The sequence below is a fragment of the Macrobrachium nipponense genome, chromosome 13 (assembly GCF_015104395.2).
Source record: "Macrobrachium nipponense isolate FS-2020 chromosome 13, ASM1510439v2, whole genome shotgun sequence".
Taxonomy (NCBI): Eukaryota; Metazoa; Arthropoda; class Malacostraca; order Decapoda; family Palaemonidae; genus Macrobrachium; species Macrobrachium nipponense.
In genome coordinates this window covers 83,325,388-83,353,052 of record NC_087206.1, presented here as the reverse complement: position 1 = coordinate 83,353,052, position 27,665 = coordinate 83,325,388, and the positions used below count along the sequence as shown (strand labels likewise).

Genomic DNA, 27,665 nt, shown 5'->3' with positions numbered 1-27,665 from the left:
TGGATTTAGGCTTAAACGCGTGTTCTGGCTTAACAGCGATCACGTAAAAGAATGTCATTGTTTTTAGTTATTATTATTCTTGTATATAAGGCTTGACGGTGCCTAACTTCCTCTACAAATATTATATGCGTTTCATGATGGGCGGAAACAGAAAGTAGTCAGGGAAAGCATTCGTGGGCCGGCGAAGTCTGACTGTAGTGAAAGTTTGGTTCTACCATCCTGTACCATGACGGTGTGTGTGTGTGTGTGTGTGTGTACGCGCTCGTCTCACGTGATTTAAAGAGACTCCGTTGACGGGTTAAGCGGATTATTTATCAACGCGGACTTAAAATGAATCGGGGAAGGAAAATGAATAGCAGGAACATTGAATGAACAAGTGGCAGCTGATTTCTTCGAGGGCTGCTAATTGGGAGGGGAGGAAAGGTTCGTCAAAACATAAAAAAAAAAAAATTGCTGTTTGCGTTGGCTGGTGATTCATAGTATAGGATATTCCCATCGTAGGACATCGAGACAGGGTGCGGAGGGGTCGCTCAGCCCCCTTCCTCCCCTAACCCCTCCCAGGTGATGATAATGAGCAAGTATAGGACGTGAATAGACAGCTGGATGTTTCCTTTCGTCGCGCCTGTAAATTTTATAATTTAATAGATTAATCAATATATGATGTTCGAGTGGTTGGACAGCCTGACGGAAGGTGTTAAGTTAAAGGAAACTGCAAACATCCTTCGGTAATGCATACAGTGCACCACGGGAGGTGCACCGGATTTCCTCACGTGAGTCATTGTCGGGGAAATGACTGATATCTTTACAAAATTGGCGTCACACCTACCATGGTCATATCCGCAGGAAACTAACGAGTCGCGACAAAAAGTTAAAAAAAGTTATCACGTCATAACAAGATTGCAAGTTACATTTAACAGTAAATACGAAAGAAAACATATGTAACGATCGTCAAGTTTTGGTTCGTTAATTATAACAAAAACAGTTATATTATAAAAAAAAAGTTCTAAAATATATTCCCAGTAGTAGTAAGATACGCTTGACCACAAACCTGTAATTAATCATATATTGATATATAGACGTTAAAACACCCAACCCATTATTTATGTATTGATAAATTTGCAATTAATAGATAATTTTTTTTTTATTCACTTCTGTCTCCCCAATAAAGTGAATTAAGTGAATTCTTGAGTCAGGATTATGGTTGGACATAATATGACCACTCGGTTTCGTTACTTGAATAAATACAGTTGTCTTTAACGATGGTGATTATAAAAATCAACGGGGAGGTTGAATCATGCAGACATACACACGTAAACTGATTTACTGAGGGAACTATACAAAATAATAATGGTGGTAAATACGTGTCTGTAACCAAAAAAGAAAAAAAAAAACGCTATGGATGGAGGGAGATTGGTTTATACAAAGCTGAACTTTGAGGAAGATGAAGATTAAGATTGTGATTACAGTATTATTATTATTATTATTATTATTATTATTATTATTATTATTATTATTATTATTATCCAGAGGATTCATTAGGAAGAAGTAAGAGGAGGTAAAGGGAAATGCAGAAAGAAGAGATCTTGTCAAGGATGATTTAATAATAATAATAATAATAATAATAATACCTGGGACTATGCTATCAGAACAGATCGGGTGATACGTGCCAGTAGACCAGACGTGACGTTGACTGGCAAAATCAAGAAGAAAGTATCACTCATTGATGTCGCAATACCATGGGACACCAGAGTTGAAGAGAAAGAAAGGGAAAAAATGGATAAGTATCAAGATCTGAAAATAGAAATAAGAAGGATATGGGATATGCCAGTGGAAATTGTACCCATAATCATAGGAGCACTAGGCACGATCCCAGGATCCCTGAAAAGGAATCTGGAATAACTAGAGGCTGAAGTAGCTCCAGGACTCATGCAGAAGAGTGTGATCCTAGAAACGGCGCACATAGTAAGAAAAGTGATTAACTCCTAAGGAGGCAGGATGCAACACGGAACCTCATACTGTAAATACCACCCAGTCGAATTGGAGGACTGTGATAGAGAGAGAGAGAGAGAGAGAGAGAGAGAGAGAGAGAGAGAGAGAGAGAGAGAAAACAAACAAACAAACAGAAAAAAAAAATTATTATTATTATTATATTTGTTGAGGGATGTACAGAAACCTCGTTTATAGATTCAGGTCGAACTAGGCCACGACCAGTCCCCCCTCCTCCCCCCACAACAAAAAAAAAAAAAAAAAAAAAAAAAAAAAAAACTACAATTGACAAAAGGGTTCTATTAAGGCGCTGTCACACTAGCGAAATTTCCGTTGACTTTTGATTTTGACGGCGACTTTTCATGTTTTGACGACGACTTTCTGGTGTCGTCGTCACGAATTTTGAAAACGGTACCGATCGAATTCAACCCATCGCTACCGTCGACTTTTTGTTTGTGTATATCTCGGAGCGCGCGCATTTCAAATCATCAGATGCAAGATGGAGTTCTTAGTACAGTGGACAAGATTGCCAGACAGTTTTTGGTCGAAATTGGGGGAGAGATTATGCTTATGGACCATAAGCATCTTAGTTTTATGAAAAAGGGTCTTAAATGAAAAAAATTACCTTGCGACTCGGGAAAACCTTTTCTGAACTTGCTGATCTTTATACAGATAAGCATGCTATATCGTGAATATCAGATTGTTATATAGCCTAGGTCTGCTCTCGTTTTTTTTTTTTTTTGTTTTTTTTTTTTTTTTTGCATTAGCATAGTATAAACAAAAATCTTTAAAACTTTTCCAGCGTTTCTCTAGCTTAATTTATAATACAGTCTGACTGTGGTTGTGTAAAAAGGTTACGAATAGCCTATCTAGGCCAGGCCTAGCTTATTTTTTTAAACAAAACTTTTCACATCTTTTTAACCAGGACCGAACCCAAAGACTTTTTTTTTAATTCCACGACCCAGTAATTGCTTTGTGTTATAAATCATAGTTGTTTTATCATTCCGGGAAGTCACAGTTCAGATGGTTTGTTTACATTTTTGACGACGACAACCACGGTAATCGGTATGAAGAAGAACGTGTGTGACAACCAGAGTACGGAATGACGTCGACTTCTTTGGAAAGTCGACGACAATCTCAGAAAAAGTCGACGGAAATTTCGCTAGTGTGACAGCGCCTTTAGAGTCAGGGTTTGATAGACGACGTCACTAAATCTATTTTGAGGAAGATAGTTATTATATATTTCCAAATCATTGATTGTATATAAATATGCCTGAAATAAATAAGACTCTCTCTCTCTCTCTCTCTCTCTCTTATGTCTGCTGTGGGATATGGACTATTCACCTTTATTCCAGTTGTAAGGTATAATTGACATTATGTAAATAAATAACTGTCTTTTGTTAGAGGGGAAACGGCTTAATGGTTGAAAAACAAAAAGATTTGGGAGAGAGAGGAGAGGCAAGAAAAGAAAGAGCGGAGAGAGAGAGAGAGAGAGAGAGAGAGAGAGGGGGAGAGAGAGAAAGTGAGAGGACAAGGGGGGAAAGAAAGAAGAGGAAAGTGAAGTGAGAAAGAACAGAGGAGAGAGAGAAAGGAGAAGAGAAGAAGAGAGAGAGAGGAGAAGAGAAGAAAGAGAGAGAGAAAGGAGAAGAGAAGAAGGAGAGAGAGAGAGAGAGGGGAGAGAAGACACGAAAGAGAGAGAGAGAGAAGAAAGAAAAGAAAGAGGGAGAAAGAGTGAAAAGATCAGGTGAGGGAGAGAGAGAGCGAGAGAGAGAGAGAAGAAGAAGAAAGAAGAGAGAGAGAGAGAGAGAGAAGAAAATGATAGCATGAGGGGGGGGGAGAGAGAGAGAAAGGAGAAAAGAAGAAAAAGATAGCGTGAGGAGAGAGAGGAGAGAGAGAGAGAGAGAGAGAGAGAGAGAGAGAGACAACATAGAACATGCTGTCCAGCGGTTTGAAGAACAGGGGCAATATATACGTTATGGGGAAAAATGGGAGAGCGCTCGCACCTGGCATGCCGTAATAAATTTGGCGAGCCATTGGTTACCCTTCCCATTTTCTTCCATGCCATTGCTTTAAGCAACGCTCAGAGAGCGGCCAGTCTTCCTCCGCCTTCTCTCTCAGACTGAATACAGTAGGCTACTGTATAGATATAAATGCAATATGCTACTGTATAGGTATACATAAATACAGTATAATCTGCTGTATAGATGCATAAATGCAATAGGCTACTGTATAGGTATACATAAATACAGTAATCTGATGTATAGATGCATAAATGCAATAGGCTACTGTATAGGTACATAAATACAGTCATCTGCTGTATAGATATAAATGCAATGTGCTAATGTATAGGTATACATAAATACAGTAATCTGCTGTATAGATGCGTAAATGCAATAGGCTACTGTATAGGTACATAAATACAGTCATCTGCTGTATAGATGCATAAAGGCAATATGCTACCGTACAGGTACATTGATATAGTAATCTGCTGTATAGATGCATAAATGCAATAGGCTACTGTATAGGTATACATAAATACAGTAATCTGATGTATAGATGCATAAATGCAATAGGCTACTGTATAGGTACATAAATACAGTCATCTGCTGTATAGATATAAATGCAATGTGCTAATGTATAGGTATACATAAATACAGTAATCTGCTGTATAGATGCGTAAATGCAATAGGCTACTGTATAGGTACATAAATACAGTCATCTGCTGTATAGATGCATAAAGGCAATATGCTACCGTACAGGTACATTGATATAGTAATCTGCTGTATAGATGCATAAATGCAATAGGCTACCGTATAGGTACATAAATACAGTAATCTGCTGTATAGATGCATAAATGCAATAGGTTACTGTATAGGTACATAAGTACAGTAATCTATTGTATAAATGCTTAAATCCAATATGCTACTGTATAGATACATAAATACAGTAATCTACTGTATTTATATATTTGTACAACTAGCTACTGTATAATGTGTTGCTGCATGTATGTACAAATACAGTATCCTACTGTATGAATATGGTAATGCAGTAGCCTACAGCATGAATATATAAATACAGTAGCCTACTGTATGAATGTTTTAATACAGTAAGCTACTGTATAAATAATTAAATACAGTAACTTATTGTATGAATGTGTAAATACAGTAGGCGACAGTGTAAATACATAAATCTGGTAAACTACTTTATGGATACATAACTCGGGCACTACTGTATGAATACGTAGATACATTAGGCCACTGTATGGATACATAAATACAGTAGGCTACTGTATGCATGCATAAACACTGTAGGCTGCTTTATAGATACATACGTAAGTAAAGTACCCTGTGGCATTTAAACTTATCTATATATTTATACAGTAGGCTCTTCGTTGAATACATAAATACTGTAGGCTGTTGTATGAATACATACAGTAGCTTACTCTATGTATTTATACAGTAGGCTACTGTATTAATACATAAATACAGTAGTGTACTGTATAGATACACAAATGAAGTAACCTACAGTAGTATACTGTATAGATACACAAATGAAGTAACCTACTATATTTATGTATATATTTATAGAGAAAGCTATTCTATGAACACAGGAATACAGTAGGCCAGTGTATGCATGCATAGACACAGCAGCCTGCTTAAAAAAAAATAAAAAAAAATAAAAAGCCTGCTGCATTCCTACAAGGAGAATTGTTGCATGGCATCAACGCCAAGTCACTTGGAATCGGGAACACCAGCGGACCAGAAAGGCAGTAACTGCGTAAGAATTCCAAGACACTGACAGATGGAGACGAGACTTCAACATTTCTCTTTAACCTGTGAAGAAATAAAAGAGGCGCCAGAATTGGCGCGGAAAAAAAGTGGTATCTTGTAAAGAGGTTTTGAATTTCTTGGTCGGGAACTCAGGCAGAATGATAAAAAAAATTCGAATTTCGAAACAGTGATGCGATCTGAATTCAATTTACCCGTAGGGTGCTGTAGGCATTTACCTGAAGGGTCTAGCTGCAACCCCTTGCATTCCTTTTACTGTCTCTCCGCTCATATTCAACTGCTTTAAAGGTTTTCCTCCTGTTACACCTTTCTAACATTTTCATTGTCAATGTCAGTTTCAGCGCTGAATGACTTCATAGGTCCCAGCGCTTGGCCTTTGGCCTGAATTCTATATTCTGTTCTTCTATTCTATTCAGACTTAATAAGTTGTGGTATAGGTAGCTGCTTGTTTAATTCACCAGGGGTGTTGACAGTTGCTAATTATAGATTACTGAAATAATTGTAATTATTTCCAGATAGTTTTTAATTATTTAATTTTTCACGTTTGATACCTTATTATATACATATATATATAATATATATATATATATATATATATATATATACTATATATACACATTGCAAAATTACCTTCCCTTCAGATCATATTCTAATGCTTAAATTTTTTTTATTATGTATTTCACTGTGTGAAATTAATTCAGATGCTTTCAAGAATTGAAGGACAAACGTCATTTGCTTTAAAAAGAACAAAATCTTGTGCTCTTAACTTGTACATTGAGCTAAATTACAGATATATTTAGATGCTGAGCCGAGTTATAGACGAATTAAGTTGCTGAACTAAGTTACAGACGAATTAAGATGTTAAACTAAGTTATAAACGAATTAAGACACTGGGCCAAGTTATAGACGAATTAAGTTGCTTGACCAAGTTATAGACGAATTAAGATGCCTGAACAAGTTATAGACGAATTAAGATGTTGAACCAAGTTGTAGACGAATTATGATGTTGAACCAATTTACATATAAATTAAGATGTTGAACTAAGTTATAAACGAATTAAGATGCTGGGCCAAGTTATAGACGAATTAAATCGCTTGACCAAATTATAGACGAATTAAGATGCTTGACCAAGTTATAGACGAATTAAGATCCTGGAACAAGTTTTAGATGAATTAAGATGCTTTAACAAGTTATAGACGAATTAAGATGTTGAACCAATTTACAGCTAAATTAAGATGAGCTAAGTTGTAAAATAATTAAGATGTTGAACCAAGTTATAGGCGAATTGAAATTTTGAACCAAGTTATAGACGAATTAAGATGTTGAACCGAGTTATAGACGAATTAAGATGAACCAATATACAGATGAATTAAGATGTTGAAATGCGTTATAAACGAATTAAGATGTTGAACCAAGTTACAGACGGATTAAGATGTTGAACTAAGTTAAAGGCGAATTAAGATGTCGAAGCAAATCACAGTCGAATTAAAATTTCGAACCAAGGTAAAGACGAATTAAGACTGAACCAAGTTACAGACGAATTGAGATGCCCAAACCTCGCCTGGGCATCGTGTACAGACCCGGGTAAGTTAACCGTTGAAAAATAATCCATATTAACCGCAAATGGTAATAAAAGAAAGAAATAAAAAAAACAAAAGAAAAAGAAAGGGAGAAAGGTGACGATAATCTCCCGAAAGATGAACAAAATAATGAGAACGACATTAATAAAACAACAATATAGGCGCCTGGGGTTCAAGGGGTTCAGGTAGGGGTGGATGAAACCGGTTTTGGCCAGTTCGGGTCCTTGTCCCAAAACAGGGTTCCAAGAGGGATAAGAGGGCTGATGTGGACCTACTGAATTAGCCCTACCGACCGCCCAAGGTAGGGTTCGAAGAGGGATAAGAGGGCTGATGTGGACCTATTGACTTATCCTACCGAATGTGACTGTTTCTGGTGATTGGGAATTAATTTCTCGATATAATGTGATTCGGATCCCACAATAAGCTGTAGGTCCCGTTGCTCGGTAACCAATTGGTTCCGTTACATTTGAGACGGAGTATTACGATAAGAGCCCCTTTGCTGCTGTTTAGATTTATACTCTCTCTCTCTCTCTCTCTCTCTCGTGCAAACTGTGATGTATAGTCAGTAACCCCAGATACAAAAAAAAAAAAAAAAGTCAGGCAATTTGTCAGTTTCATAATTCACTTAATTTCACCAACATCCTGAATCGAAATTGTTTGAATATCGGGAAGGTTTAATTATATGGTTTTTTGTTTATTATTTTTTTCCCTTACGACGGCTATTAATTCTTCATGACGAAAAAACCGCTAATTAATGACTAAGGTCACTAACGAACGCATGACACCACACGCCCATTCACACGCTAACATACGCACACACACACTCACGCACGTACGTGTGTGTGTGTGTATATATATTATATATATATATATATATATATATATATATATATATATATATATATATATATATATATACCTATATATTATTCGAGCTACAAATGTCCTTATAATGTCAGATATATTTTCATATATGTAAACCGAAGGGGAATTTTTTAGTTGATAATAACTTCGTCAACTGAAAAATTCCCCTTCGGTTTACATATATGGAAAATATCCAGTTTCCGATGGTATGATGCGAATTAGATATTAAAAGGACACTTGTAGCTCGAACAATTTATACGAATCACGGTGATGTGATAATTATTTCATATATATATATATATATATATATATATATATATATATAATATATATGTTATATATATATATATATATATAGATATATATATATATATATATATATATATATATATATATATAAATAAAACTATAATATATATATATATATATATATATATATATATATATATATATATATATATATATATATATATATATATATATATATATAGTCAGTAAGTGAGCTGTAATTTAGTAGCAGATGTTCTGAGTTAACAGCTGCAGTGTTAGGGCGCTTCTATTGTTATATTATTTAATTGAACGCAATTTAATTTAATTTAATTTAGTTGAACTTGATTAATTTCTTATTTAATGAATTTTATTACAAGAGAAATTTGATTGTAAGTCATAGAATCACTTATGGCTGAATGTAAGGAATGAACGAATAGTGCGCAAAAAGAAAAGAAAAAACAAAAAAAAAAAAAAAAAAAAAAAAACTAGATTTGTTCTATAAATAAAGTGAAAGGTTTTAGTGCGTTATTTATTCATGCGTGCAGTGTGCTTACTGATACACCTCGTACAAAGAGTGTGCACACACTTGCACATTATCAGTGCCAGTTGCGTATGCACCACGCGTATTAAACCGCAAGTGTGTGCACTGATGTGTGAGTGTAACAGAAGTTTACCTCGTGTCTTATCAGAGGTACAGTCCACTTAATGATATGCCGTTTACTGTTCGCATAGACACGTGTATATATTCATTCATAGCTACTTGCAGATGCACAAGGTGTATTGCAGCGTAGTCACGTATGTGTCTCAGGTGTAACACTGAATATTAAGTATTTGTGTTTGTGACCTCTTCTGCAATGCCGGATTTGGCATTGCCGAGCGCAAGTGTGATATTGTAGGTGTGTATTCTTAGCTCGTTTATGTGTGTGTGTGTGTGTGTGTGTGTGTGTGTGTGTGTGTGTATTAAGCAGTGGTATCTAATGGTTGTTTTCTGCACCAAACTATGTTCGAATTATTGCAGGTATAAAGTTCTGTTTCTGCTTCCGAATGAACACCTTAATAATAATTATTCTTTGGAAGCTTGAATTTCAAGTCAATGGCCCCTTAGGTGGGCTTGTTCCATTATGAATAGGGTTCATCTTCTGAATGATAAAAAGGAGGATAGAATCGAAGCGTCCAGCCTTGTAGGCATAAACCTTTTTGTCCATATCAAACAGGAGAACTTATCAGTCATTTTCTGTGTCACAGCCTGCAACACTATTGAAGGCATACGTTTTCGGTGTTCGTATGAAACATTCGTATTTATTAATCATTTCCAGTATCTTAGCGTAAAAAAGAAATGGCTCAGAAAATGATTACGTCAACAGCTGACCTGACCTGACCTTTTCAGGGCAGAAATTAAAACTTAGTGGAATATTGAGTCATTAGGTTGTTGTGGCATCGACTAACTTTGCATTTTTTGTCTTTTATTTAACAGATTAGTAAGAATTAAACATTATTTTAATCGTTATTTAAATAATAACCATTGTTTTAAGCGTTATTTAAATACCCTTTGTTTTAAGCGTTATTTAAATAAACATTGTTTTAATCGTTATTTAAATAATAACCATTGTTTTAATCGTTATTTAAATAATCATTGTTTTAATCGTTATTTGAATAACTATAGTTTTCAGCGTTGTTCAAATAAACATGGTTTTAATCAGTATTTAAATCACCATTGATTTAAGCGTTATTTAAATAAACATTGTTTCAAGTGTTATTTAAATAACCACAGTTTTAAGTGTTATTTAAATAATAATTGTTTTAAGAGGTATTTTCCCTCTGGATTAAAGGTGTACTCATTATTATGAATGCCATTTCCCCACTCAAAAATATGATCTCTCTCTCTCTCTCTCTCTCTCTGTTTCCATAGTCCTGGGAAAGAGAAAGTCTCTGATCTTAGTAGGTAGTTCAGGGGACATTCCTTCTCTCTCTCTCTCTCTCTCTCCCGGGATGCCTAATTATGAGTGTTGTCATGACAACCAAGCGCATCGTCTCTCTCCCCTCGAGTCGTGAGTGGTTTGGCCGTCCCCTCGACTTTGAGTGCTCTCTCTCTCTCTCTCTCTCTCTCTCTGTTTCCCGTATCAATGGGAAAGAGAAGGATTTTTTATTCTCTCTCTCTCTCTCTCTCTCTCTCTCCAGGGTCTAATGAAAAGGATTTGAATTCCGCAAACATGAAGGAGAATGTAATTGGGAAGTAGTCCTCTCTCAGATTTCGTTTATTTACTCTATCTTCGCGCGCCAGAATTTACCCTTGAAGTGGGTAATTGGTACTTTCAAGTTTAATTACTCTTTTAATTACATATCATTAGCTGTAATTGCCTTCTCCCTTTCGTTATGCAGTCTTGACCTCCTGGTCATAGGGACGTGTTCGAACCACAGTGAACTTTTCAACAAACCAATTTCTTAAAAGCTAATTTTTATCCCTAACGCTTTGCCGTCAGTGCACCTCACGCGGTGCACTGTAGGCGTCACCGAAGGTTCTTTGCAGCGTCCCTTCGACCCCTGGCTGCAAACCTTTCATTCCTTTTACTGTACCTCCGTTCATATTCTCTTTCTTCGATCGTACTTTCCTCTTCCTCCCTCTCCTAATAATACACCTTTCAGTCTCTCTTTATTGTCCATTTCCTTTGTAGCGCCGAATGACCTCACAGGTCCCAGCGCTTGGTCTCTGCCTTTAATTTCATATGTTCCATTCCTAACGCAAGTGAAGAGAATTCCAGTGAGAGAAATTCCAATGGAAGAAATTCCAATTCAACCTTAATGAATGTCTAAGGCCTGTGACCAATTAATTTTTTTTGCGTCTTGAGATTTATTTTATTTATTCATTTTTTTTTCCGAATATCGGAGGTGGAAGTAATTAGTAAGACTATGAGGTTGCCCTGCGCTTCGATTTTATATATTATTATTATTATTACTATTAGTATTATTATTATTGTTATTATTATTATTATTATTATTCAGACGTAGCTATCAAGGGTATAAGAGGCTTGGTGTGGACCTCTGGTTTCGGGCGAACGAATCATTAGGGACGAGAGTTCCTTTCTGTAACCGAACTCTGCCAGTAGTTAGATATATATCCATAATATTATAATTATATATAATATATATATATAATATAAGATATATATACACATATTATTGAATATATATAATTATATATATTTATATAATATAATTATAGATATAAATATATATATATAGATATAAATTATAATATATATATAATAGTTTATATAACATATATACTATACGTACTTACCACATCACTGTGATTCATATAAATCATTCGAGCTACAAATGTCCTTTAATATCTAATTCGCTCTACCTCGGAATTGATATATTTTCATGTATGTACCGAAAGGGAATTTTTAGTTGATAATAATTTCGTCCCCCCATGGGATCGAACCACCGTCCAGTGGACGGGAAACGAAATCAGAAACGGACAGTGACGCTCTCTGCTGGCTTGGCCGACTCGATAGCGTCACTGTCCGTTTTCTGATTTCGTTTCCCAGTCCACTGGAACAGTGGTTTCGATTCCCATGGGGGGGACGAAATTAATTATCAACTAAAAATTCCCCTTCGGTACATATATGAAAATATATCAATTAGATATTCAAAGGACAATTGTAGCTTGAATTATATTTATATATATATATATATATATATATATATATATATATATATATATATAATATATATGTATATATATTGTAACATAAAAAAAAATCTCTCTCTACGGTAAGGATTTACGAGGAGAATATATCAGGAAACAGTGACAACTCACTATAACTTAAAATGTACTTTAATAACAACTAGTAAGGAAATTAAAGTCACAAACAGAACATTAAACAAATTACGGACGCTTTACACAAAAGCAAAGACTCGCTATACAGCACTTCATCAAGACTACTAATCACTAATCACTGCATTTTACAGTATAATACGCAAGTCACAAAGCTTTACATCAACACAACATATAATTCACTGTAACATCAAAAAGTTAGTGGCAACCAACGTTACATCACACAAGAAAACGTCCAAATGGATAAACAATACATTACCATATATTCCTCAAAACTTGATACACTATTATAATCACTTGTTTGTTTCAGCTCCAACGAAAATCGTCGTTTTGGGCCTTAATATACCAGACTCACGCTAGACATCCATGGACCAAATATCATTGTTTCGGTACATTATCCTTGGCGACTACCGCCTCCGCCAAGCGCTACTGCCATCTGTTTTCTAGTGTACACACTTTTTTTCTATGCAAATATCAATTTTCAACCTTTTCTGCAATTTTACATTCAATAAATCAATATTCCTTTACAATATATATATATTATATGACTGGTAAAAATGTTCTGTTACAGCAGCATTCCATCTAATAAAAGGAGCCCACAAAAACGCCAAAATATAGAGAAAATACTATATTTCAGAGACAGCTGTCTCTGAAATATAGTATTTTCTCTCTATATTTTGGCGTTTTTATGGGTTCCTTTTATTATATATATATATATATTATATATATATATATATACACGTACATACATACACACACACACACACACACACACACACACACACACACACACATATATATATATATATATATATATATATATACACACACACACACATGAAATCAGTACTGCTTCTTTAATGTATGGAGCTTTATAAAGTTACTTCTTTATCCCCCTCCCCCCAAAGAAGAATAAATAAGAAAAGATAAAAAAAAGAGATATTTGGCAATTGCTCAAGTAAGTTGGCCCGGCGTATAGTCTACCCAAACCAGCTTAGGAATCTTTGTTCTATTGTTTGCTTATGTTAGCTGTTAGTCTCTTCAAGACTCGTCTAAGTCTCTCGGAGTCTTTATGAGGTCATTTTGGATGGATGGAAAGGTCAGAAGGGGGTCTAGCACCCCCCGGGAACACCAACCCCCCCTTTTTAAGTGAGAGATTTCCGAAATCCACACATCTTAATAAAGCTCCTACGATGTCGACGTCTTAATCCGCGTTATGTTTCTGTTTTCCCAAAATGAGAGGCATGAGGAAAGTGAGGGATAATGAGGGATGAGGAAAGTGAGGGATGATGAGGGATGAGGAAAGTGAGGGATGATGAGGGATGAGGAAAGTGAGGGAGGGATAATGAGTTTAGGGGAAAGTGAGGGATAATGAGGAAAGTGAGTTATAATGAGGATTGGGGAAAGTTAGGGCTAGTGAGGGATGAGGAAAGTGAGGGATAACGAGGGATGAGGAAAGTGAGGGATAATGAGGGATGAGGAAAGTGAGGGATAATGAGTAATGAGGAAAGTGAGGGATAACGAGGGATAGGAAAGTGAGTTATAATGAGAATTGGGGAAGTGAGAGATAATGAGGAAAGTAAGTTATAATGAGGATTGGGGAGAGTGAGGGATAATGAGGGATGAGGAAAGTGAGGGATAATGAGTTTAGGGGAGAGTGAGGGATAATGAGGGATGAGGAAAGTGAAGGATAATGATTTATGAAAGTTGAGGGATGGGATGCGAGTGAGGGATAATGAGGGATGAGGAAAATGGAAGGGATTTAATGGGGCGGGATGAGGAAAGTGGAAGGATTTTTAAATGAGGGTTTTAAGGGGAAAGGGTGGAAAATGGGATAATGGAGGAAGGGGATGAGGGGGAAAGTGGGGAAATAATAAAGAGGGATTGGGTTGGGGGAAATGGGAAAGCGAGTTTATAATAGATTGGGGAAAGTTAGGGATTGTGAGGGATGAGGAATGTGAGGGATAATGAGGATTGGGGATAATAAGGGATAATGAGGAAAGTGAGTGATAATGAAGGATGAGGAAACTGAGGGATAATGAGGAAAGGGGGTGATAATGAGGAATGAGGAAAGTGAGTGATAATGAGGAAAGGGAGTGATAATGAGGAATGAGGAAAGTGAGTGATAATGAGGAAAGGGAGTGATAATGAGGAATGAGGAAAGTGAGTGATAATGAGGAAAGGGAGGGATAACGAGGAATGAGGAAAGTGAGGGATAATGAGGATGGTGAACGATAATGAGGAATGAGGAAATTGAGGGATAATGAGGAATGAGGATAGTGAGGGATAATGAGGAATGAGGATAGTGAATGATAATGAGGAATGACGAAATTGAGGGATAATGAGGAATGAGGAAGTGAGTGATGATGCGGAATGAGGAAAGTCAGGGATAATGAGGGAAGGTGCTTCCTATGAATAATTCAAGAAGGGGAAGGCAAGGCAAGAGAGAGAGAGAGAGAGAGACTTAAAAACTCTTACTGGATTTTGCTATAAAAAGATGGTCTAAGTGATATGCTTTCTTTCACATATACGTATGTGCTTGGAAAGGCAAATAAAAAGAAGATTAAACAACATCTGCGGTTTAAAGTAGGAGCATACTACGTGCTTGGAGGACTACCTACTGCAACTCGAGAACTTCAGATTCTGGAGGACGACCAGAGTAGGAGATGGTCGGGGGAGAATCTCGAGTGCTACTTGAATGTTTAGCCAAAGGTGGGGACGGCGGATGGAGATATCAACCTTTTTTCCTCTAATATTATAGTCTGGGAGGTAATTACGTATGTTCTCTCTCTCTCTCTCTCTCTCTCTCTCTCTCTCTCTCTCTCTCTCTCTCTTCGTTTTCATCTTTCTTTTTTCATTTCTCTCTCTCCAATTCGTTTCTTACTTTCTCTATTATTCCTTTTTTACTCTTTTCCTTTCTCTCTGTCCTCTCTTTTTTTCTCTGTCCTCTCTTTTTTTCATTTCTCTCTCTCTCTCTCTCTCTCTCTCTCTCTCTCTCTTCTCTTTCAAAACACGTGTTGGATCCCATGACGGGGAAGGAACAACTTATGAACTTCTCTCAGAAAAATATGATGTACCTGGTGGTTAGTCGACTAATTTTGTTATGCAGCTGTGGGCAACAAGTGTGAGTTAGAAAAAAAACGAACCTAAGTGACCTGTGTTTTTTCAAAACGTGTCGTATCATATTAAACTAGGCGTGATTCGACCTCCAGCTTACTTGGTCGCGTGCTAAAATTATGGTCAAATAGAGCATTGTTTCACCAACGAAAATTAAAATGAGTACGCTATATTTTATTAGAAATAATTATTCTGTACTGTTTAACATGCACATTATTTATTTTTATTTTACATTTTCATTTTAATAAATCATGAATATCTTATCCTAAAATTACTGTATCTGTAACTCGCGAAACACCCTTTTCAGACATTTTTAGGCTTTTTCATAAGCCTTTCCACCCCCCCACCCCCCCCCCCCAATTAGAAGAAGAACAGCATAGTAGTTTGTAGGCTTACCCCCCGAGTAAGTGAAAATAAATCCTCGGATCGATAGAGGGGATACATTTACGTATAGCGATAGACATGAGATGCTCTGTATGTCTATACGTTTGTCTGTGTGTGCTGTCTGTCTTCGTGGCATGACTTATTAACCGGTAATGATTGGCGGTATAAAATTCTCTGAACATGCGATTGCCAACCTGCCACCAGGACTCATTAACGTAATTTACCGTCAAAATATGACGCCGACCTCTGTAAGGAACGGTAGACTCCTTCGTCATTAGTGAGGAAAATCTGACGCAGAAATGTTTGCAATACATAACGATGTTTTCCCAGGCAAACAACGTTTGGGCTTTATAATGAGTCAACCTACATCGCTTTAACTTTATCGTAATGTATCGTAACTCTTCTTCTTCTTCTTCTTCTTCTTCTTCTTCTTCTTCTTCCCAGCTTTATCCCTGTTCGGGGTCGCCGTTTTTTACTGAGTCTCTTCCATCTATCTACCTCTGTCCTGTGTCATTTCCTTCCGTACTCCCTTCTTCCTCATATCATCTCTAGTGCAATCGTAATGTATCGTAACACTTTACCGGAATTTTAGAATGAGTGAATTAGATGAGATTTCCGGTTCTACGGAAGCTGTTGATAAGGTAGAATTCTTTTGAGGGACCATACAAGGCATTGTAAATAAGTAAGTAAATAAATAAATAAATAAATAAATAATAAAGCTCCTACCAACTGGCGCATTATCAAAACTGACACCATTTTTACGTACGTCTTCAGTCACAATTCTTGTCATCATCAAAGTAAGGTCATTATTGCAACGTGCAACAGTTTGATATTCTTTAAGCGCCTCAGTGGCGTGATCAGTATGGTCTTGGCCTGCCACTTCGGTGGCCGCGAGTTCGATTCTCGAGCATTCCATTGAGGCGTGAGAGATGTGTATTTCTGGTGACAGAAGTTCACTCTCGACGGGGTTCGGAAGTCATGTGAAGCCGTTGGTCCCGTTGCTGAATAACCACTGGTTCCATGCAACGCAAAAACACCATACAAACAAACAATAACAACTATTTTAACTAATGCCCTTTCACGCTTCAACTGCTTTATATTCTTTCGACGAACTGTGAAACGAAGTCGGCCTTATGCCAGCAACAACATGAGCCCTTTTTGCAAAGGGGGCCTGTCAGCGATGGTAAAGTGATGAAACATATATACGAGGTCTGGTGTAGACCTCTAGAATTTATCCAACCAACCGAGGCGAAATCAAGGTGTTTTTCGATGAAATAAAGCCGTATTCATAAAAGGATATTTTAAAAAGATAAAACTTGTTATTTTAGAATATAAAGCTGCTTTCTTGAAGCTGTTTTTATAAAAATTCTTTTAAAAAATAAAGCTTCTTTTGATAAAATAAGGCTGTGTCATAGAATAAGTTTTTTTTATAAGGTGAAACAGCTTTTACAAAATTGAGCAGTTTTAAATAAAGATGTTTTTGATGAGACAAATCCGGTTTTGATAAAGACACATGCGAGCACTTAGCTATTATGCTGCTTAAGAGTTGCAATTCTTCGCAAACTGTTGAGTTTTATTATTTTTTTTTTACATTCCTGGATGCTTTCTGACCTGAGTATCCTGACCTGACCTGACCTGATATAAATATGACCTGACAGTATTCTGACCTGACCTACATATCATGACCTGACCTAACATCTTAACCTGACCTAACATCTTGACCTGACCTATATCATGACCGGACCTAACATCTCGACCTGACCTGACCCAACGTTTTGGCGTCGTAACTATTTTCTCACGCGGAAGCAAGAAAATGGGTTATAACAAAAAATGCACCGCGTGACGTCACCACCATATCAAATTTTTACGGTAGTAAACGCATAAAACGCTATTTTCAAGCATTAGGCTAAGGCCCCACCGGATCCGTCGCGGCGCGTCGCGTGCGTGCAACACGGCTATACGTCTACAAGCGTCTCCGTCTTCTGCGAGTGTGGCCCAACCAGACAAACGAGTGACGGTTATAAGACGGACAATTCAAACTTCAGCAGTACTTGCCGTTATGAAGGGAGCGCGCGAGGTTTTCCTCTGACTCGGTGCTGTCAACCAAATTAGAGGGGTTGAACAGTAGGAAAATCTGCACTTATGACATAAATTTAGAAGAGGAAAGAATGGAGAATATGCAAAACAATTTCATAAGTGACGATAGTATCCAGACAAGTTTTATTTTATTTTAATATTGTCGGATAACGCCGAAAACCTTTGACTTAATTCTCGAGGGCATTATATCTCGACTATCAAAATTTGATACCAATTACAGAAGATCCGTATCAACGTAAGAAACTTGTAGTAACTCTGAGGGAAGGATTACTGATTTCGAAATTTGTAAAGTTGCACTTTATTCTATTTAATACAAAAATTAAGATACGTAGAATTGTGTGTGAACTGAACACTTTGATACAGGAACTTCTGAAACAAAGATATTTACATAAATGTATCCATTAGAATATAATAAAAAAAATACTTTAATCCTTTATCATAACCACAAATCATCACATTTGATTATAACTCAAAGTTATGCAGGTTGTTGTAGGTCTACCACAATTTCTTCCTTCATGCGGAAGACGCACGTCCACGTGCGGCTAAAAACAAAATGTTTTGTTCCTTGTGCGTCTAGTCCGGTAACGCACCTGACGCCACGCACGCTCATGCGCCGTGTGGGGCCACTCGTGTTTGAACTATGACAGTTGATCGAAACGCACAAAACGCGTAGCCGTGTTGGACGCACGCGACGCGCCGCGCCGGATTCGGTGGGGCCTTAGCCTTACTCGTATGACGTTTGATGATGTTTCACGTCTCTTTTGAAATGTAAAATGTTCTTTTTTTCTTTTGTATTATACATTTGATCTTTTGATTTATGAACCAAAGGTGGGCTGTCAGATATTCGAGAGCCATTAGCTAAGTGGATGCTTGTTCATCAACTGCTGCATTATGTTCGCCGACTTCAAAGCCAACAGTTTGTTGAATGTGCGTTGAAATCCGATAGATGCTATTTCTAGTTCAGACTGGAAAGAGAAAAACGGAGGGCGGGGCGTGAAGGGAAGGGGCGCGGGGGGAGGGGGCCTAATGTGTGTGTGATGCAATCGCTTCCTCTCGCTAATTGTTTTAATGACGTGACGTAATCAGGATTAATATCTAGGATAGGTGTACAATGATACTAAAAAAAAAAACGATTTACAGAGATAGTATTTTCAGCTCATTCCCCCCCTCCCCCCCCCCCCGGCTTCTATCTCTCTCTCTCTCGCTTCTTCTCCACCTCTCTCTCTCTCTCTCTCTCTCTTCTCATTAAATTTGAAAGCTTTGAAATGATTAGTATGAACTATTATTACCGTACCGATTACAGTATTCAGAAAGTCCCACCTCTCTCTCTCTCTCTCTCTCTCTCTGATGTAGCCCCACCCTCCGTGTAAGGGAAATGGACAGGCAAAACGCTACACGAAATCTCTGGCGTGAGGAAATTCAATACGATTGTTTCATTAAAATCATTTAATGACAAAAAGAAAAAAATCTTCTCTTTTGCAAGAGAAGTTAATTAAGCTCGAATTTCGTCACTCAGGATTAGGGTAGAGGTATTTCTCTCTCTCTCTGTAGGTACATTATCGGTTTATCAGCTAGCAGAATACCTTGCAGTGTCATTTTGAATATTTTAAATACATCTGTTTTTCCTTCATGGATGATATACATAAAACAATTTTTGCTTTTTCAGACTCCCATACTTATAGGATAAATATATATATATATATATATATATATATATATATATATATATATATATATATCTGATGTATGTAGTATGAGTATGTATGTATGTATGTATATATCTATCTAATAAAAGGGGCCCATAAAAACACCAAAATTATAGAGAGAAAAATACTATATTTCAGAGACTACTGTCTCCCATCTTCAGGTAGAAGAATGAGAAAAAGTTATAGAAAAAGGTGGTATTTATACCAAGAGGTCCATCCACAGGTAAGCCAATTTAGGTCACTCTTGCTGATAATCCTCCTTTAAAATTCTTACCGACCCCACTCAAGACAGTACCAGAGACACACCCAACAAAAAAATAAAAATCCACACCTTGACAGGATTAAGACGGTGACCCAGACCCTCGGAAAATCTAACCCTTTTGCATTTACTTACCCAAACACCTTAGCCTAATCCCTGATTAACGTCCAACAAAAGGCATCCCCAAGGACACAGACGTTTACGAAATCCCATGCCTGGACTGTGACCAATCTTACATCAGATTTACAGGAAAATCACTTCCCCAGAGATTAATACAACATAAACGGTCAGTTAGGTATGGACAACAGAACTCAGCTATTTTCAACCATATAAATGAACATAACCATTGAATAAACTGGAATTTGTCACATATAATTTATAGCAGCAACTGCTGGTACAAGAGTCAAATGATGGAATCGGCCCTGATTAAACAGAGGCAGGTATTGAACATCTCAATCGGAGCATGGGATTCAGATGTCATCAACAAGATTTTCATTCAACCAACGCTTGAGAAGATTAAAGGAAGATTATCAGTGGGAGTGACCTAAATTGGCTTACCTGTGGATGGACCTCTTGGTATAAATACCACCTTTTCTGTAACTTTTCTCATTCATCTACCTGAAGAGGGAGACAGCAGTCTCTGAAATATAGTATTTCTCTCTCTATATTTTGGTGTTTCTATGGGCTCCTTTTATTAGATGGATTTCTGTTGTAACAGAACATTTTTACCAGTCATATATATATATATATATATATATATATATATATATATTATATACATACATATACTACACACATATATATATTATGTATATATATGTATAATATATATAATATAATATATATATATATATACTATATTATATACATAGATATATATAGCAAATAGATATATATATATATATATATATATATATATATATATATATATATAGTATATATATATATGTATACATATTTATATATATATATATAGATATATATATATATATATATATATATATAATATATATATATATATATATATGTATATATATACACACACACATATTATAATATATATATATATATGATATATATATATTTAAATATATATACATATATATATATATATATATATATATATAATATATATATATATATATATATATATATATATGATATCTGATATTATCAATGAATTTATTCGTAAACAGGTCTACGTACTCGATAAGCAATTTCAGTCACACCGGTAAATATTAATGACTTTTTTTTCTCTATTTTAGTAAGAAAATTTAAGGCCAGAGTGTGAACATGAAACCCTTGTTTATCTGGCTTTATCTCTGGACTTGTGTCAGTATACCATTATTATGAATCTGTGTACAGAACAAAGAGTATTTTTAATGTCTTCATCATCGTATTATTGTGGTATGAACTTCAGTGTGTTGGAAAGTTTTTTTTATAACACGGAACTAAAAAGTTCATCTCTGGAATGAGGGTTGATACTTTCAGTAATGTTTTATTCCAGTGCTACAGTAAAGATTCATTCCTTTTCTATGCGGTTGAATTAACATGAAGATACTCATGAATGATGAAGAGATTCCCGAATTTGTTGTTGTTGTGAAAGCTTACTACTTTCAAGGTCCTTTTTACTTTCGGGCATAAGAAGGTGGGTGACCTTAAATTAGGTCAAACCTGCTGGTTCAAGGTCATACGAGAGGAACTTTACTTCTGTCACTGCTGAATAAGTTAGCACGGTATCACTAGGGTATATTAGGTCGAGAAGTTAAAAAAGCTAAATTTTTCAGGTCAGGTAACAGAGGTTTACTCGTGTTATTAGTATTTTGACAGGTCAGATAACAGGTTTTCTGGTGTTATTAGCATTTTGACAGGTCAGGTACCAGAGGTTTCCTCGTATTATTAGCACTTTGACGGATCAGGTAACAGAGGTTTTCACGAATTATAAGCATTTTGACAGGTCAGGTAGGTAACAGAGGTTTTCTCGGGTTATTAGCATTTTGACAGGTCAGGTAACAGGTTTTCTCGTGTTATCAGCATTTTGACAGGTCAGGTAACAGGTTTTCTCGTGTTATTAGCACTTTGACAGGTCAGGCAACAAAGATTTTCTCGTGAACCATAGGTTTTTTCTCGGGTTTTTTATTAGGCATTTGACAGGTTCAGGTAAAACAGGTTTTCGCTTTTCGGTCGTTATCCGCATTTTGACAGGTCAGGTGTAACAAGGTTTTCCTAGTGTGTATTAGATTTTGACGGTCCAGGTTTTTAACCAGGTTTTCTCGTGTTTCAGCATTTTGACAGGTCGGTACAGTTTTTCTCGTGTTTAGTTAGGTCGGCTTGACAGGTCAGGCAACAAAGATTTTCTCGTGTTATCAGCACTTTGACAGGTCAGGTAACAGAGGTTTTCTCGGGTTATTAGCATTTTGACAGGTCAGGTAACAGAGGTTTTCTCGTGTTATTAGATTTTGAACAGGTAGGTAACAAGAGTTTTCAGCATACAGGTAACAGAGGTTTTCTTCGTATTATTAGCACTTTGACAGGTCAGGTAACAGGTTTTCTTGTTATTACCTTTGACAGGTCAGGTAGGTTTTCTCTGTATTAGCACTGGTAACAGGAGGTTTTCAGTGTTATAGCATTTTGAACAGGTAGGTCAGTTTTCTCGGTTATTCAGCATGAGGTCTTGTTTTTGGATAGGTTTACAGGCAACAGGTTTTCTCGTTTATTAGCACTGACTGAGCGTCAGGTAACAGATTTTCTCGTGTTATTAGCACATTGACAGGTCAGGTAACAAAGGTTTTCTCGGGTTATTAGCATTTTGACAGGTCAGGTAACAGGTTTTCTAGTGTGTTTTAGCATTTTTGAACAGGTCAGGTACAAAGGGATTTTCTCGGGTTATTAGCATTTTGACAGGTCAGGTAACGGTTTTTCTTGTGTTATATGTAGCATTTTGACAGGTCAGGCGAACAAGGTTTTTCTCGGTTTATTAGCATTTTGAACAGGTCAGGTAACAGAGGGGTTTTTCTTCGTGGGTTATTAGCGACTTTTGACAGGTCAGGTAACAGGTTTTCTCGTGTTTATTAGCATTTTTGACAGGTCCAGGTAACAGAGGTTTTCTCTCGGGGGGTTATTAGCATTTTGACAGGGTCATGTAACAGATGTTTCTTCGTGTTATTCATTTTAACAGGTTTTCAGGTAACAGGTTTTTCTTCGTGTTATTAGGAGGCATTTTGAACAGGTCGGTAACAGAGGTTTTCCTTCGTGGGTTATTAGCATTTTGACAGGTCAAGGTTTTAACAGAGTTTTCTCGTTTTATTAAGGCATTTTGACAGGTCAATGGTAACAGGGAAAGGGGTTTTCCTTTTCTTCGGGTTATTTTACATTTTGACCGGGTTCAGGTTAAGCAGGTTTTCCTCGTGTATTATCATTTTGACAGGTCAGGTAACAGAGGTTTTCTCTTTATTAGGCATTTTGACAGGTTCAGGGTTACAGAGATTTTCTCGGTTTTAGCATTTTGACAGGTCAGGTAACAGAAGGGTTTTGCTTTCTCGGTTTTATTTAGCATTTTGACAGGGTTCAGGTTAACAGAGGTTTTCTCAGTTTGTTATTTAGCATTGTTGACAGGTCAGGTAACAAAGAGGTTTTTTCTCGGGTTATTAGCATTTTTGCCAAAGGTCAGGTACAGAGGTTTCTTTTCTTCGGTTATTAGCATTTTGACAGGTCAGGTTAAAGAGAGGTTTTTCCTCGGGGTTTTAGCATTTTACAGGCAGGTAACAGGTTTTTTCTCGTGTTTATTAGGCATTTTGACAAGGGTCAAGGGCCAGAGGTTTTTGCTTCGTGGTTATTTTTAGCCTTATGACAGGTCAGGTAACAGAGGTTTTCTCGTTTTATTAAGCATTTTTGACAGGTCAGGTAACAGGGGTTTTCCTCGTGGTTTTATTAAGCCATTATTGACAGGTTTTTTCAGGTAACAGAGGTTTTCTCGGGTTATTAGCATTTTGACAGGTCAGGTAACAGAGGTTTTCTCGGTGTTATTAGCATTTTGACAGGTCAGGTAACAGAGGTTTTTCTCGGGTTATTAGCATTTTGACAGGTCAGGTAACAGAGGTTTTCTCGTGTTATTAGCATTTTGACAGGTCAGGTAATAGGTTTTCTCGTGTTATTAGCATTTTGACAGGTCAGGTAACAGAGGTTTTCTCGGGTTATTAGCATTTTGACAGGTCAGGTAACAGGTTTTCTCGTGTTATTAGCATTTTGACAGGTCAGGGTTAACCAGGGTTTTCTCCTTCTTAGCATTTTACATTTTGAACCGGGTCAGGTACAGTTTTTCAGGTTTTTCGTGTTATTAGCATTTTGACAGGTCAGGTAACAGAGGTTTTCTCGTGTTATTAGCACTTTGACAGGTCAGGTAACAGAGGTTTTCTCGTGTTATTAGCATTTTGACAGGTCAGGTAACAGAGGTTTTCTCGGGTTATTAGCATTTTGACAGGTCAGGTAACAGAGTTTTCTCGTGTTATTAGCACTTTGACAGGTCAGGTAACAGAGGTTTTCTCGTGTTATTAGCATTTTTGACAGGTGGAGTAACAGAGGGTTTTTCCCTCGTTTTAGTTTTATTTAGCTCAGGTTATTCCAGCACTTTTTTCTCGGTTTTGTTAGCATTTGACAGGGTCAGGTAACAGGTTTTTCTTCGTGTTATTTAGCATTTTGACCAGGGTCGGTAACAGAGATTTTCTGTTATTAGCATTTTGACAGGTCAGGTAACAGAGATTTTCTCGGGTTATTAGCATTTTGACAGGTCAGGTAACAGAGGTTTTTCTCGGGTTATTAGCATTTTGACAGGTCAGGTAACAGGGGTTTTTCTCGGGTTATTAGCATTTTGACAGGTCAGGTAACAGAGGTTTTCTCGGGTTATTAGCATTTTGACAGGTCAGGCAACAGAGGTTTTCTCGTATTATTAGCACTTTGACACTTCGGTATAACAGGTTTTTCTTGTGTTATTAGCATTTTTGCAAGGTCATTAAACAGAGGTTTTCTTCGTGTTTTAGCCATTTTGACAGGTTCAGGTAACAAGGTTTTTCTCTTGTTATTAGCCTTTTGACAGGTTTCAGGTAACAGGGTTTTTCTGCGGGGGGGTTATTGGGCATTTTGACAGGTCCGGTAAACAGGTTTTCTCGGTTTATTATTTTACATTTTGGAACAGAGGTCGGGTTAACAGAGGTTTCTAAAACGGTGGTTTATTACATTTTGACAGGTCAGGGTAACAGAGGTTTTTCTAGGGTTTTATTCATTTTGACGGTCGGGTAACAGAGGGGTTTTTCTCGTGTTTATTAGCTTTGAGGCAAAGCTCGGTTTAAGACAGGGACTCGGGTTAACAGAGATTTTGGTTTGACAGGTAAGGTAACAGTTTCTCGTGTTATTAAGCATTTTGACCAGGTCAAGGTAACAATAGGTTTTCCGCGGGTGTTTTATTAGCATTTTTTACGGTCAGGTAACAGGGGTTTTCCTCGTTTTTTAGCATTTTGACAGGTCAGTAACAGGTTTTCTCGTGTTTTTATTACATTTTGACAGGTCAGGTAACAAGATTTTCTCGGTTATTAACACTTTTTGACAGGTCAGGTAACCGAGGTTTTCTCGGGTTATTAACATTTTGACCAGGTCGGTAACAAGGTTTTCTCGGTTATTACATTTTGACGGGGTCCAGGCAACCGAAGGATTTTCTCGTATTAATTAGCACTTTGACAGGTCCAGGTAACCGAGGTTTTCCTTGGTGTTTTAGCAACTTTGGACAGGTTCAGGTAAACAGGTTTTTCTCGTGTTATTAGCACTTTGACAGGGTCAGGCAAAGATTTTCCTTCGTGTTTAAGCATTTTGACATTCAGGTAACGGTTTTTCTCGGGTTATTATTGCATTTTGACAGGTTCAAGAGGTTAACGAGGATTTTCCCCTCGGTTATTAGCATTTTGGAACAGGTTCAGGGTTTTTACACATGAAACAAATTTTCTCGGGTTTTATTAGCATTTTTGCAGGTCCAGGTAAACTGAGAGGTTTTCTCGGTGGTTAATTACATTTTGACGGGTTCCGGTAACAGGTTTTTCTTCGTGTTTATTCGCTCAGGAACAAGGTTCAGGCATTTTAACCAGGAGGATTTTCTCGGTGTTATTAAGCGTTTTGACAGGTCAGGTAACAAGTTTTCTTCGGGTTCTTCCATTTTGGCCTTTTGAACATGTTCAATAAACAGGAAGGAAATTTTCTCGGGTTATTAGCCTTTTTGCCAGGTCAGGGGTAACAGAGGTTTTTCTCGTGTTGTTAGCATTTTGACAGGTCAGTAACAGGAGTTTTCCTCGGGTTATTAACATTTGGACAGGTCAGGTAAACAGACTTTTTCGCGGGGTTATTAGCATTTTGACAGGTCAGGTAACAGAGGTTTTCAGGTTGGTTATTTTATTCATTTTGCCAGGTCGGGTAACAGGAGGTTTTCTCGTGTTAATTAACACTTTGACAGTCAGGTAACCAAGGTTTTCTCGTGTTTATTAGCACATTGACAGGTCAGGTAAACAGAGAATTTCTCGGGTATTATTAACACATTTTGACAGGTCAGGTAACCCCCCCCCGAGGTTTTCCTCGTATTATTAGCACTTTGACATGTCGGTCACTGGTGTAGGGTTTTCTTGTGTTTTATTAGCACTTTTGAACAGGTCAGGGTAGGCTAGGTTTTCTCGTGTATTAGCACTTTGACAGGTCAGGTAACAGATTTTCTCGTGTTATTAGCACATTGACAGGTCAGGTAACAAAGGTTTTCTCGGGTTATTAGCATTTTGACAATTTTTGACATGTAACCAGGTTTCTCGTGTTATTAATCACTTTGACAGGTTTTTCAGTAACAAAGGTTTTCTCATTATTAAGCACTTTGAACAGGTCAGGTAACAAGGTTTTTCTTCGTGTTATTAGCATTGTGCAGGTTTTCAGGTAACAAAGGTTTTCTCGTTATTAGGCATTTTGAACCGAGGTCGGGTAACAGGTTTTCTCGTGTTATTAGCATTTTGACAGGTCAGGTAACAAAGGTTTTCTCGGGTTATTAGCATTTTGACAGGTCAGGTAACAGGTTTTCTCGTGTTATTAGCACTGTTTGACCAGGTTCAGGTAACAGGGTTTCTTCCGTGTTATTAGCATTTTTGACGAGGTTCAGGTAACCAGAGGATTTTCTTGTCGGATTATTAGCATTTTGACAGGGTCACAGGTTAACCAGAGTTTTCTCGTGTTATTTTAGCATTTTGAACAGGTTTCATGTTAACATGGTTTTCTCGTGACTTTAGCATTTTTTGCCAGGTCAGGGTAACAGAGGTTTTTCTCGTGTTTATTAGCATTTTGACAGGTCATGGGTAACAGGAGGTTTTTCTCGGTGGTTATTAGCATTTGACAGTTCAGTAACAGGGGTTTTCTCGGGTTATTAGCATTTTTGACAGGTCAGGTAACCAGTTTTCTCGTGTTATTATCATTTTGACAGGTTTCAGGTAAAAGAGTTTTCTCGTGTTATTAGCATTGTTTTGACAAGGTCAGGTAATAACAAAGAGTTTTCTCGTGGTTATTAGCATTTTTGACAGGTCAGGTAACAGAGGGGATTTTTCTCGTGGGTTATTAGCAATTTTTCAACAGGTCAGGTAACAGGGGTTTTCTCGGGTTAATTTGCATTTTGGACAGGTCAGGTTAACGAGGTTTTTCTCGTGTTATTAGCAGTTTTTGACAGGTCAGGTAACAGAAGTTTTCCCATTTTCCGTCGTTTAT

The 27,665-nt window shown here is 37.0% G+C and overlaps 1 protein-coding gene across 3 annotated transcripts in view; it reads left to right on the top strand.

Moving 5' to 3' along the window:
• LOC135225154 (uncharacterized) overlaps window positions 1-27,665 on the top strand; it is a 363,469-nt gene that overhangs the window by 222,125 nt on the left and 113,679 nt on the right. The gene's annotated exons all lie outside the window — the stretch shown is intronic.